The sequence below is a fragment of the Phocoena phocoena genome, chromosome 13 (assembly GCF_963924675.1).
Source record: "Phocoena phocoena chromosome 13, mPhoPho1.1, whole genome shotgun sequence".
Lineage (NCBI taxonomy): Eukaryota > Metazoa > Chordata > Mammalia > Artiodactyla > Phocoenidae > Phocoena > Phocoena phocoena.
This window is the reverse complement of record NC_089231.1, coordinates 80748168-80762349: the sequence shown is the minus strand read 5'-3', so window position 1 is coordinate 80762349 and position 14182 is coordinate 80748168. Positions and strand designations below refer to the sequence as shown.

Sequence of the window (14182 nt, the reverse complement as noted above, 5' to 3'; positions counted from 1 at the left end):
TTCTCTATTTAGACTGTGTGTGCTTGCCTTGCAGGCCTGGCAGGACCATTCTGCCGCCTTCTCATTTGTCTTAAAGGTACCTTTAGGAAATCTGATCCAAGCGCTACCAGCCCAGTCCTGAGGATTAGGCTCCAGAAGATCTGCCTTTTTTTGCTGGTCTACACATGCTGATTCGCATGGTTGCCTCGGATCCCTTAAGAAGACAGTAATTGACTAACTGGTGCTGTATGTTCCCAATCTCGGTGCCAGTTTGGCAAGTGTCCCTTCCCCTAAGTGAAATTCTCTCGGTTCTCTCTGTTTTACTTGTCTTGAGTCTCCTGACCTCTCTCACCTTCCTTTCTCTGACGAACTTCCTGAAAGAATAGCCTACCCTCAATGCCTCTTTTCCAACCTCTCCAACTCTATGAAAATCACTGTCTCAGAAGCCACGGATTCCACCCAGCCACTGTGTTTAGTGGTTGCCACCCCACCACATGATACCATTAGTTGCCATGTGTGTCTTGAAACTTTCTCCTTTCTTCTCTTCCATGTTATGGAAACTTGGTTTTCCCTCCTTCCTCTCTGACTGTTGTTCTCCCTGTTCCGTGTCTGTTTCAGGCCGCCCTTGAGATGTTGCACCATCCCCTAAAGCTCCACCTTAGTTGTTTTTTTAGCCTGTTCGGGGTGATCTCATTGAGTCCATTGACTGTAACTCTCACTTCCCCATGGCCTTCCTCCCCGCATGGCCTTCCTCCCATTATGCCCTGCTCATCATCACCAGAATGTCCTGCTAGCGTCTCTCCATCCCTGTTCCCAGCACAGACTCACTTGCTCACTCAGTAAGCCACTCGGTGCCAGTTTAGTTTTCCTCATTTCATTTAAGAAACTACCACTTTCTCTACCTTTCTAGGCAAGAAAACAGAGTCATCTTAAACTATTTTTCATCTCCCCCACCATCTCATCAGTTGCCGAGTTTTCGAAGTTGTGCCTCTTGCGTGTATGCCCGGTTTTCTGTCCTCACTGCCACCCCTCATTGAGTTTTGGACTGCTGCAGTAGCCTCCTGACTGATTCATCTGCCTCCCGTTTTCCCCGGTCTAATCCATTCTCTACAGAGGGTGGAATTCTCCCAAAGCACATGTTGGATGATGTCATTTTCCTGCTCAGCCCTTCAGTAGCATCACGATGTGCACAGAATTAATGACCACTCCTGAGCTGGGTGTTCAACCCTGATGTGCCAAGACCCCAGCCTGCCTTCTTACTCACCCCTCCTCCTTGTGCCCTGTGTCTGGCCCAGCTGCTCAGCGCTCATCGAGGTTGGGGATGGTGTCTTCCACCCTTTGCATGCAGCGGGGCCTTGCCTCTGGCAGGCCTTCAGTGAACATTTGTCAGATTGAACTAGAAGTGGCCAGGGATTATTCCAATTCTTCTGCACAGTTTATACAGCTGCTCATGGACGCTGTCGTCTCTTGAGTACTTCCTGTGCGCCCAGCACTGTGCCGAAAGCCCCTTCACGTGCGTTGTCTCATTAAGTCGTCACAATCTCACCATAACTGTATGAGGTAGCTGGTATTATCCTCATTTTACAGAGGAGGACTCTGAGGCTCAGCAAGGTTAGGTTACTTGCCTGAGGTTTTGCAGATAGTAACAGATCTGAGACTTAGACCCATAGCCTGGACCACTACACTGCCCTGCCTCTAACAATCCTGACTCTGCTAGACTGTGCAGGATCGACGGACTAGCCTAATAATAAAGGCGAAAGAGATGACTTTACTGAGAGCTCACTGTACCAGACGCTATTCTAAGGGCTTGATGAACAGTCTTATTTAATCCCAGTGGTAACCCGTTGTTTTACAGATAAGGAAACCGATCAAGAAGCTTGGGTTACTTCTTTTGTTTTTTTTTTAAGGAACATTTATTTATTTATTGGCTGCGTTGGGTCTTCGTTGCTGCACGCGGGCTTTCTCAAGTTGCGGCTAGTGGGGGCTACTCTTCGTTGCAGTGCGCAGGTGGTGGCTTCTCTTGTTGTGGAGCACGGGCTCTAGGAATGCAGGCTTCAGTAGTTGTGGCACATGGGCTCAGTAGTTGTGGCTCGCGGGTTCTAGATTGCAGGCCCAGTAGTTGTGGCGCACGGGCTTAGTTGCTCCACGGCACGTGGGATCTTCCTGGACCCCAGGGCTCAAACTCGTGTCCCCTGAATTGGCAGGCAGATTCTTAACCACTGCGTCACCAGGGAAGCCCGCTTGGGTTACTTCTTAAGTTCACTCACCATGCATGTGGCAGTCGATGGCCAACTTTTCCAGCTTTTAACTTTAGAGCTGATACAAGCATTCTTTGTTTTGGGGGACGGAATGTTGCAAGTCTAGGCTTTGGGACCAGGCAGATGTAGGTTCAAGTCAAGGCTCCCTGCCTCACTAGCTGTGCGAACAAGGCACTTGACCTCTCAGCATCACTTCCCTTACGTATAAAGTGGGGGTTATTCGTGCCGACCTGCTGGGTTTATCGTGGGGTCACGCAGAGCATGTAGTGTTAGTGCCGGGAGCAGAGTGAGTGTTCATTTCATATTTGTTGTTGTTATTTAGGGGTGAAGATGGGCCCAGGGGTGCTTTTGAGTCTCTTTTCTTCCCCGCTCCTCTTTATAAAGACATCTTGCTGGTTTCTGCCCATTGAGAGAATCAGGCTCCGTGGGGGTGCCTGACAGATTTCCTAATGTCTCTGTCCAATTTTTTACTCAGAATGGAGTCTGTGATGTGTTGGTTGGCTATACCTTCTATAAAACACACTGCAGGCTCCTGATAGGACCTAGTTCCAGCGGGATCTGGAACTCGGTGCTGGGGGAGGTGGACGTGCGCTGTGGCCAGCATGGAGGTCACGCACTCCCACCCACCCTCCAGTGCTTGAGCGTCCCCTGGGTGGGACAGCATGTGTGTCGTCGTGACAGTGCCATCCAGAACCAATACTGAGCATTTCCCGTGTGAGGGCCAGAGCGCTTTCTCAAGTCAGCATTGATTCAGCTCACTTCTTATTTTGGATCTCTTTGTCCCACTGTGACCTTTAAACTGAGACTGCCTGGGGCACAGAAGTGCTTGGCACATTCATTCATTCATTCGTTCATTGTAAAACATGTAGTTCTAAGCCTTGTGGCATGACTGAGCAAGATAGATAAGGTCCCTGCCCTTGGGAAGCTAACATTCCGTGCAGGGAGACAGAGGATAAGTAAGTTCATGGGTAAGACATTTTTCAGATGGTGGGAAGTGCTCTGAAGAAATCTGAACCTGGGTGGGCAATGGCTGGGAACCAGCACTTTAGTCCCTGAGGCCGGCACTAGCCCATGGGTGTCCAGTGGGTGTCCAGAAAGCACGTTGGAGTAGCCAGAGCTTCCGGATGCACGGGGGAAGTGGTCCGAGAAGAGGTAGGCAGGGCCTTTGGTTTTGGATTTTGCTCTGTTTGCAATGAGCAGGAAGCCTTTGCAGGATTTTGAGTAGGGACGTGGAGGGTCTGGTTCTCATGGTACAGAGAGGCCCTCTGATCACGGTGTGGTGGACAGCAGGATGACAAGAGTCGGCTTCAGGGAGATGGGTTAAGTTACTGCAGCCATCCAGGCAAGAGGTGGTGGTATACCAGTGAAATTTACCTGCGAAGCTAGGCACTGGCTTAGAGGTGGGGACTGTATTAGAAATCACGTAACTATACTTTTATTAATAGCGTGAGTTTTAATACATGATTCTTGAGTCATTCCAAAGCATATGTTCTAATTCAGCTGGAGACCACTGCTCTGTGTGTGTGTATGTGGTGTGTGTGTGGGTTGGCAAGGAGGTGCCCCAAAGCTAGCTAGATTCAGAAGCTTTTTAGAAGAGCGGTATATTTGGGGTAGTAGTCCCCCCTTACCTTCTGGGAACACGTCCCAAGACCCCCAATGGATGCTTGAAACAACGTGTAGTGCCGAACCCTCTCTATATACTTTTTTCCCTATACATACCTATGATTAAGTTTAATTTATAAATTAGACACAGTAAGAGGGTATCAGAATTGCCACATCACTACTCTTGGGCTTTGGGGCCATTATTAAGTATAATAAGGTTTACTTGAACACAGGCGCTGCGATGTTTCGACAGTCAATCCGATAACTGTATCTTGGCTCGCCGGTAGCGTATACAGCGTGGATAGGCTATATAAAGGGATGAATAACGTCCCAGGTGGGACAGAGCAGGGCAGCGCAAGATTTCATCATGCTGCTCAGATCGGTGGCTCAATTGAAAGCTTATAAATTGTTTATTTCTAGAATTTTCCATGTAATATTTTTGGGCCACAGTTGACCATGAGTATATGAAACCATGGAAAGTGCAACTGTGGATCAGCGGGGACTACTGTATCTCCAAGTGTTCATGATGGACACCAGTGTGTATTTTTAAACGGGCTTATAAAGTTAGTTCATAAATTTCAGAATGCTCAATCTTAAAAGCCAATATATTTTTGGAACAGAATGCTGATGAGTGTTTTATTTTTTGCACCATATTACATCTTGCGCTTGCATGTATTTTTAGTGCCGTTGGCCACAATTAAGGTAGAGCTCTCAACTGAGCTAATTTCGATTCCCTCATTTTAGCCTCCAGTATCCATTCTTGGTTATCTCAAGAATATCTGTGATTTGTGATCGATGTGATCTGTGATGTGGAGGCATGTCTTGCAGGCTTGGGATTCTCTTCCTAAGGAAATAAATGGATGGCTTGATGCTTAAGCATGATCTTAGTTATTACCGCAGTGATAGAGAGAACTCAGCACATATACCTTCTTTTAGGTTGGAAAAACAGATTGTATTCTCTTTTGATATGACGTATTCTGTTGATAGCTTTATTAAGGAAATTGTTTTTGAGTTATGGGAGTTATTTATGGACATTGAAAAAACTGCATCTCGTCATTTTTCCTTAAACGTTGAGGTTACATGTAAAAGCAATTTTTAGGTCACATCGAACACATTTTAAGAAAACGTTCTTTCTGCTGCAGCAGTAACAACCAAGCCCCACATTCCCTCTGTGTCATATACCATTACCTCTATTAATACTCTTTGGACCTCTATAATTATAAAGCACATGTGTATATCAGGAAGAGATGTTGATTTCAGAGTAAATTTTTCTAGAAAATAGAAGCTGGAAAAAAAAGGAAAACCCAAACTTGGCTTTGTGCTTGAAGAGACAGCACTGCTGTGTGTGGGTGGGTGGCTGCATGCACCCGCTGCTCAGAAGTGCCTTTTCTCTCCATGGGGACAACGGGTTGTGTATCAGAGATGCAGCCAGGAGGAGTAGGCAAGCAATGTGTGGGCAGGCTGCATATTCTTTTGTTAGCATCCTCATTGTACTGCATCTCATCTAGCCCAGAGCATGAACCAGCCTGGACCTGTAAAATCTGTATTGTCCTATTTAATTACCCCCCGAGCCACTAAGTGATGGAGGAAGAGTTGCTCTCGTGCGTGAGTTGAGCCGTTTCTGGGGGGTGGCTGTGGACTGACCTGGCATATGGATGTTCTTGGGTACCCAGGCTGTCCCGGCCTTGGAGTCGCCCTCCCAGCATTGCACGCAGCTAGTCACGGGTAGAAGCTACCTTCCCTTGTACGATCCATTTCCCCATCTTTGACTTCGCTCCTCCGAGTCTCTGGGGCAGTTTTCTTGGGTTTCTTTTCTTGGGTTTGTCCGAGGCCGTCCAGCCAAAAAGTAGCAGGGTTGGGATTCCCATGACTTGATGGGTTGCAGAGCCCAACTTTGAACCAAAGCCCAGCTCTGCTGCCCATCACCTGTACCCTAGTCATCCTAATGTGGTTGATAGGAGAATGTAGGGGCCATAGGGTAAGCTGCTCCTTAGCCTCAGTGCCACAGGATAATAATGCCCTCCTTAGAGGACTGTTGGAGGATTCAGTGAGGTTACCCCTAAAGTACCAAGCACAGTGCCTGACGTTGTGCTCAATAAATGGGCGCTATTCTTGATAATAAAGATGGTGGCATTAATTCTCTCTCCTACATTGCTACTTCTTTGAGGACAGGAGTTGTGGCTTCCTTAACTTAATAGCCTCCACAGCAGAGTTTTGCAACTTGATGCCATTGACGTGTTGGGCTGGATAATTCTTTTTGTGGGGGGTTGTCCTGTGGGTTGTAGAATTGTTGAGCAGCATCTCTAGCCTCTACCCACTAGATGTTAATAGCACTCCCACCCCCAGTCGTGAAAATCAGCAAAGTCTCCGGACATTGCCACCTGTCATATGGGAGGCAAAATTGCCCCAGTTGAGAACCACTGGTCCACACGTACCTCTCATGGGATCACAGGGCTTTTATATTCTCCCTGATGTATAAGGGATATATATATATATATTTTTTTTCTTTTCTTTCTATCTATCTATCTTACACTCACTCATAGAAAGTGGTCAAAAAATACAGGTGTACCTTGGAGTATCACAGTATTCACTGCAGTAGGGTAAATATTGCAATAAAGCGAGTCACACAATTTTTTCTGATTTCCCAGTGCATATAAAAGTTATGTTTATGGTATACCATAGTCTATTAAGTGTGCAATAGCATTATGTCTAAACAATGTACATTCCTTAATTTAAAAATACTTGATTGCTAAAAAATGCAAACCATCACCTGAAACTTCAGTGAGTCGTACTCTTCTTGCTGGTGCAGGGTCTCGCCTCCATGCTGATGGCTGTTGCCTGATAAGGGTCATGTTTGCTGAGGGCTGGGATGGCTGTGGCAATTTCTTAAAATAAGACAACAATGAAGTCTGCTACACTGATTGACTCTTCCTTTCACGAATGATTTCTCTGTAGTGTGCAATGTTATTTGATAGCATTTTACCCATAATAGAACATCTTGCAAAACTGGAGTTAATCCTCTGAAACCCTGCTGCTGCTTTATCAGCTAAGTTTATGTAATATTCTCAATCCTGTGGTGTCATTTCAGCGGTCTTCACAGCATCTTCACCAGGAGTAGATTCCACCTCAAGAAATCACTTTCTTTGCTCATCCATAAGAATCAACTGCTAATCTATTAAAGCTCTGTCATGAGATTCCAGCAATTCAGTTACCTCTTCAGGCTCCACTTCTAAATCTAGTCCTCTTGCTGTTTCCATCACATCTGCAGTTCCTTCCTCCACTGAAGTCTTGAACCCCTCAATGTCATCCATGAGGGTTGGAATCAACTTCTTCCAAACTCCTGTTCATGTTGATATTTTGACATCTTCCCATGAATCACAAATGTCCTTAATGGCATCTAGAATGGTGAATCCTTTCCAGAAGCTTTTCAATTCACTTTGCCCAGACCCATCAGAGGAATCACTATCTTGCTCTGGTTTAGGCTTGGGCTTAAGGGAATGCTGTGACTGGTGTAATCATCTATCCAGACCATTAAAACTTCCCTCATGTCAGCAATAAGGCTGTTTTGCTTTCTTATCATTCACGTGTTCACTGGAGGAGCACTTTTAATTTCCTTCAAGAACTTTTCCTTTGCATTCACAACTTGGCTAACTGGCCGAAGAAGCCCAGCTTTCAGCCTGTCTCGGCTTTTGACATTCCTTCCTCACTGAGCTTAATCATTTCTAGCTTTTGATTTAAAGTGAGTGACCTGTGACAGTTCCTTTCACTTGACCACTTAGAGGCTATTGTAGGGTTATTAATTGGCCTATTTTCAGTATCGTGACTCAGGGAATAGGGAGGCCCGAGGAGAGGGAGAGAGATGGGGAATGGCCGGAAGGGGAGGCAGTCAGAACACCCACAACATTTATTAAGTTCACTGTCTTATGTGGGTGCAGTTTGTGGTGCCTCAAAACAATTACAGTACTAACATCAAAGATCACAGATCACCATAACAAGTGCAGTAAGTCCCCTACCTACGAACCTTCAAGTCGCGAACTTTCAAAGATGCGAACGTATGTTCGAATGTCCAATCACATAAATTAGTTCACCTGTCTGGTGTACATTGTCACATACGTGCATCCTCTACTAGTGGTTGTGCTTTTGTGTACTTTACAGTACTGTATAGAGTACAGTAGTACAGTATCTTTATTTCAAGCCCCCGATGTCCAGAAGCAAGTGTAAAAGCAGCAGTGATGTAGCTGGTACTACTGTACTTTTCAAGGCACTGTGCTGTAAGATTAAAAATCTTTTCTTTATTTTTTGTGTTTGTTTTTTATGTATTATTTGTGTGAAAAGTATAAACCTGTTACAGTACAGTACTATACAGCCGATTGTGTTAGTTGGGTAGCTAGGCTAACTTTGCTGGACTTACGAACAAATTGGACTTCTGAACGTGCTCTCAGAATGGAACTTGTTCGTATGTAGGGGAATTACTGTATAATAATAATGAAAAAGTTTGAAGTATTGTGAGAGTTACTAAAATGTGACACAGACAGGAAGTGAGCAAATGCTGTTGGAAAAATGGCGCCAATAGACTTGCTTGACATAGGGTTGCACAAACTTCCATTTGTAAAAATCCCAATATCTGTTAAGTTTAATAAAGCAAAACACAGTAAAACAAGGTATGCCCGTATCTGTTGAAGTTTGAGAATTTTGAGAACAAAGGAGAATTCTGGCAATTCTTTCTTTTTAAATTTATTTATTTTTGGCTGCGTTGGGTCTTTGTTGCTGTGCGTGGGCTTTCTCCAGTTGTAGCGAGCGGGGGCTACTCTTCGTTGTGGTGCACAGGCTTCTCATTGCGGTGGCTTCTCTTGTTGCAGAGCACGGGCTCTAGGTGCGCAGGCTTCAGTAGTTGTGGCATGTGGGCTCAGTAGTTGTGGCTCGCAGGCTCTAGAGCGCAGGCTCACTAGTTGTGGCGCACGGGTTTAGTTTGCTCCACGGCATGTAGGATCTTCCTGGACCAGGGCTCAAACCCATGTCCCCTGCATTGGCAGGCAGATTCTCAACCACTGTGCCATCAGGGAAGCCCTGGCAACTCTTTCTTAAGTTAGCAGGTAGACTCTGTCCCATTTCAGGGTCAACAGAAATAGTTTCTTTACAGCAATTCCATGCCCATCTCCGATAGCTTTAGAGTTACAACCAATTACAGGATTTTTTGTACTTTCCTTCTCTTAAAGAAACAATAGCACCGGCTCTTTAAATATTTCCACGCTTGATGAAACGGTACTTTTCAGGATGATTTTAGACCAGCAGAGTTGCTACTTGAAGAGGACAGTGCTGAATTTGGTAATAGTCTGGTGGCTCTGAGGCCAGCTTTGGATCAGACCTCTCAAGCTATGATTTACATCGCAGTCAATTCTAGAATAGTACAGATGTCAGCAATAATTTGCTCTTGCTTTCAAAGTCAGAAGGACGGATAATGAAAATCCTAGAAAAACTAAGTAAGTTGTGATAATATTTCATAATATCTACTGGGGGGGAATCTGTTCATTCAAGAAGTACATATTGAGAGCTTACTTATCATTGACACTCGTGATTGAATTGGCCTAAGTGTCTACATGAAAAATAAATAGAATACAAATACGTCAAGTTGAGCCATACCTGTCTCTAGTATATTTCTTTTATAGAAATTCATGGAAATGGTATATTTTAGTTGACTTATTAAAATGGAGGGGGTAGGAATAGTCTTTAATCAGTGTCTGAAATCTGTACATTTTCTTGAAATTCATAGCTTACCATGATTAACTTCAAAATTGTGTTTCCACTGAAAGAGTGACCAAAAGGCACCAGTTAAATGGCCTGACCAAAGTGCCACCTGGAAGCAAATGCTGGGGGCGGTCATACTGTGAGTTTTAAATGCCTGGACCTTAAATCACCGTACTTTGTTCTCATTAGCACCATGGTTCTCAAGCCTGTTTGTACGTTAGAATCACCTGGGAGCTTAATAAAAATGGTGTTACCCAGGCCCCACTCCCACCCTTTCTGTCTCTGATTTAATTGGTCTGGTTGGGCCCTGGATATCAGTTTCTTTTTTTTAACTTCAGCTTTTTTTAGAACAGTTTTAGGCTCACAGCAATGCTAGCAAGAGGTACAGAGATTTACCATATGCCCCCTGCCCCCCACTCATGCACAGCCTCCCGCGTTATCAACATCCCCCCCAGAGGGGTGCCTTTGTTACAATCACTGAACCTCCCTATTTAGGGTTCACTCTTGGTGGTGTACATTCTGTGAGTAAGGACAATGGTATGATAACGTGTATCCACCATTATACTGTCACACGAGTGTTTTCACTGGCTGACATCGGTAATTTTTAAAAAGCTCTTCACGTGATTCTAATGTGTAGCCGATCTGAAGACCAGAGTCATCCTAGAAAGCTGCAGTGACCTTTCCCCCTTCTGTCCTCATCCCCCAGCCTCATCCTCCAATCCCATTACTGTTTACGGGATTGTTGCTACAACCTGGGTTTAGTCACAGCAAACTTACCATAGCTTTTTAAAAATAAATAAATTTATTTATTTATTTATGGCTGCGTTGGGTCTTTGTTGCTGCGTGGGCTTTCTCTAGTTGCGGCAAGCGGGGGCTACTCTTTGTTGCGGTATGCAGGCTTCTCATTGCAGTGGCTTCTCTTGTTGCAGAGCATGGGCTCTAGGTGCGCGGGCTTCAGTAGTTGTGGCTCGTGGGCTCTAGAGCGCAGGCTCAGTAGTTGTGGTGCACGGGCTTAGTTGCTCTGCGGCATGTGGGATCTTCCCAGACCAGGGATCGAACCCGTGACCCCTGCCTTGGCAGGTGGATTCTTAACCACTGCGCCACCAGAGAAGCCCCCAGCTTTTTTTTTTTAGATGTAATTTTTATTCTAAAAAAAAAAAAAAGATTTCTTTAGCACCTTTATTCTGAAGAGACTTAATTGCCATACTTAGAACTTCTAAACAGTGAACATTTGTCAAGCATCAAAATAGCAGAATGAGGGAGTTGGACTCTGGTGACGGGGAGGGGCTGGTGCATCGTCTCCTGTGCGTGTCAGCGGATGGGGGCTGCGCATCTCCCTGATTCTGGGCCCTGTTAACAGGTGACCTAGAAAGGCTCTTTTTGGGTGAATAAGCAGTGGGCTTTGTACCCACAGGAGCACACTTTACACCCCTCTGGAGCCTGCCCTCCACGTGTCATCAAGTTTTCAGAGCCACCTCCTGTCCCATCATCATGCACCCATGTAATCGTTCTTCTCCAGGGGTGCTGGTTTTGTGCTCAGGTCCAGAGAGCCATGGCCCCTCTTGTCATCCCTGACTTGTGTCAGTGTGGGTGACTTCTGATGACTGAAGGACCGGGACCCGGTCTGTGGATCATCCCTCCCTCCTTGGGTGGTCGGGTTTTCTCTAGCCCACCCACCAGAATAACATCAGGAATAAAGGAAATAGCGAAGGCAACTCAAGGCCGTGCCAAGCAACCCATTTCATCTCACGTTAAAAAAAAAAATGTGTTTGTATGTGTTTTGACTAGATTTAGGTAGAAAATAGGCCAGTGAGGGGAGCAGAACTTGGTTAAAATTTTTAGCCCAAAGTGAGATTTAAAAAAAAGATTTATTTCTGGATTTCAGTCCCCGGTGCCCATTTCTGTGAATAATCAACATTTGTTCTAATGTGAATAATAGCATGGAGCAAATTCAGCCCTCTGAGTTTCACTATTTCTTTCTTTCTCTCTTCTTTTTAGTATTTATTTATTTACTTGGCTGTGTCGGGTCTTAGTTGTGGCACATGGGCTTAGTCGCCCCGTGGCATGTGGGATCTTAGTTCCCTGACCAGGGATCGAACCTGTGTCCCCTGCATTGGAAGGCGGGTTCTTAACCACTGGATCACCAGGGAAGTCCCAAGTTTCACTGTTTCAAGCAAGGGTTTTAGGCCTGCGAGGCATGTGCTGCTCACACCGTTGCAAAGGTAATGATGATAGAAACCACAGTGATAGTAGTGACGGTTGACATTTATTGAACCCTCATGATGTGCCAGGCACTGTGATAAGGACTTCCCATGGGTTATCTCACTTAATCCTCATAAGCACTCTTGGAAGTAGGTTGAGAATTATCCCCATTTTACAGATGAGGAAATCAAGGCTCACAGAGTGAATGGCAAGGTCAGATTTTGAACAGAGCTGCATGACTCTGGGTGTTGACTCACTTGGCTGCCCTACAGTATGTGTGTTGGGAGCTGTCACTGGGGTACAGCGAGCCAGCACCATCACGCCATCCCCTGTCACTGGGCTGGGAGCTGTGAGGAGAGAGACCTGAGCTGCTGCGGGGAACTGACCTCTTTTAGGCAGGGAGGTAGTCTGGGGCAGTGGAAAGCAGAACTTTCACCTGCTGGTAGGACGCAAGTGCTCTCTGACAACCAGCTCCTGCAACCCCGTTACTAAGGCAACAAAAATCGGACAATGGGGCAGCAGTGGGCTCTGCCACATGCCCCTCCGTGCAGAAGAACCTTTGTCGGCTATTTCTGTAGCTCTGCCCTTCACCAGTCCCAGTGTTCATGCCCAGGGTGCCAACCACTGAGAGAAGCTGCCCTGTATGAGAACTGTTATCTCCACCCATAATTTTTTTTTAAACAGATTAAAACAAACAAAACTATTTATTTATTTATTTTGGCTGCGCTGGGTCTTAGTTGTGGCACACGGGATCTTTGTTGCAGCATGCGGGATCTTTAGTTGTGGCACGCGGAGTTCTTAGTTGTAGCATGTGTGCGGGATCTAGTTCCCCGACCAGGGATCAAACCTGGGCCCCCTGCATTGGGAGCATGGAGTCTTACCCACTGGACCACCAGGGAAGTCCCTCCACCCATAATTAACTGCTTTTAGGAATGAGGCAGGGTGTGTGAGTTATGTGTATGTGTGTGGGTAAGTACGTCCTTGTGGAGAGAGCATCCTTCTAGCCCATTCTTAGGAGGTCACGCTACATTATTTTTGTGATACTATCCTGAGTGTTATATCAGGTTCATCGTCAGTCTCTCTATCCCAGTTCTCTATTGGGACCAACAGAAGCCATTTATTAACTGGCAGGTTACTTAAGCTCTCTGGGCCTCAGTTTCCTCATCTATAAAATGAGAATAATGTCTCATAGAGTCATTGTGGGGACTAAAGAGTTAAAACATGCCTCGCTTTAGGACAGAACCGTGCATACAGAATCGGTGGTCAGTAAGTGTATGAGTTTCCTCTGGCTGCTGTAACAAGTGACCACAAATTTAGTGGCTTACAACAACACAGGTTTATTACTTTATATTTCTGGAGGTCAGAAGTCCAAGATGAATTTTACTGGGCTGGAAGTAAGGTGTACAAGGCTGCACCCTCTGGAGCCTCTAGGAAAGAATCAGTTTCCTTGCCTTTTTCAACTTCTAGAGGCTGCCCAGTTTCCTTGGCTTGTGGCCCCTTCCCCCGTTTCCACAGCCAACAGTGTAGCATCTTCCAGCCTCCCTCTGACTGTGACCCTACTTCTGTCGTCACCTCTCTCTCTTCCTCTGCTTCCATCTTAAGAGGACCCTTGTGGTTTTGTTGGACCCCCACCCCCGCACCCTATGTAATCCAGGATAGCCTCTCCATCTCAAAATTCTAACGTAATCACATCTGCGAAGTCCCCTTTGCCACATGGGGTGACAGATCCACAGTTTCCAGAGATTAGGATGTGGACATCTTGGTGGAGGGACATTATTTAGCCAACATAATTAGTGTTAGCTGTTTCTGTAAAATGAAACAGAACCAAACTGGCTAGCTTGGGGATGGAATAAACAACAATTTGGTCAGTATAGTTAACTGATACCATTGGGCACTTGATGTGTTAGCTCAGTCCTGCGTCAAGACCTTGGCGTTATCCACCCCCTCCCTGGAGCTTGTTTCCTTCCAGAGCTTTGGAGGGTCAGCGCCTTCTCATCCTTCAGGTGTCAGCTCAGATGTCACCGCACAGAGAAGCAGGCCCCTGATCCATTTCCTCTGCCATAGCACATCACCCCATTTCCTTCTTTGGCAACATCTATAACCTTTTAGTTTGTGTGTCTGTCTGATGCATTCTGTGTGCCCTCTGAGAATGTCAGCTCCAGGAGGGCAGGGACCGTGTCTGTCTTGTCCACTGCTCTTCCAGTGCCTGGAGCAGTGTAGGTGCACAGCACACATCCGTTTAGTGAGTAAGTGAATAAAGCCGTATCAGCACAAATGCCGTGTACTTAATGCCCACGCTCTCCTGTTGTGGTAGGTCCTTTTATTATCGTTCTACCGCCTAGAAATGGAAACAGAGGCTCAGGGAGGCTGAATCATTGCCTCAGGTCAACGGTGAC

The 14182-nt window shown here is 45.8% G+C and overlaps 1 protein-coding gene across 1 annotated transcript in view; it reads left to right on the top strand.

Annotated features, from left to right (window-relative positions):
• The window catches only part of CIT (citron rho-interacting serine/threonine kinase), a 169668-nt gene that overhangs the window by 74370 nt on the left and 81116 nt on the right, over positions 1 to 14182 (top strand). The window lies entirely within an intron of this gene.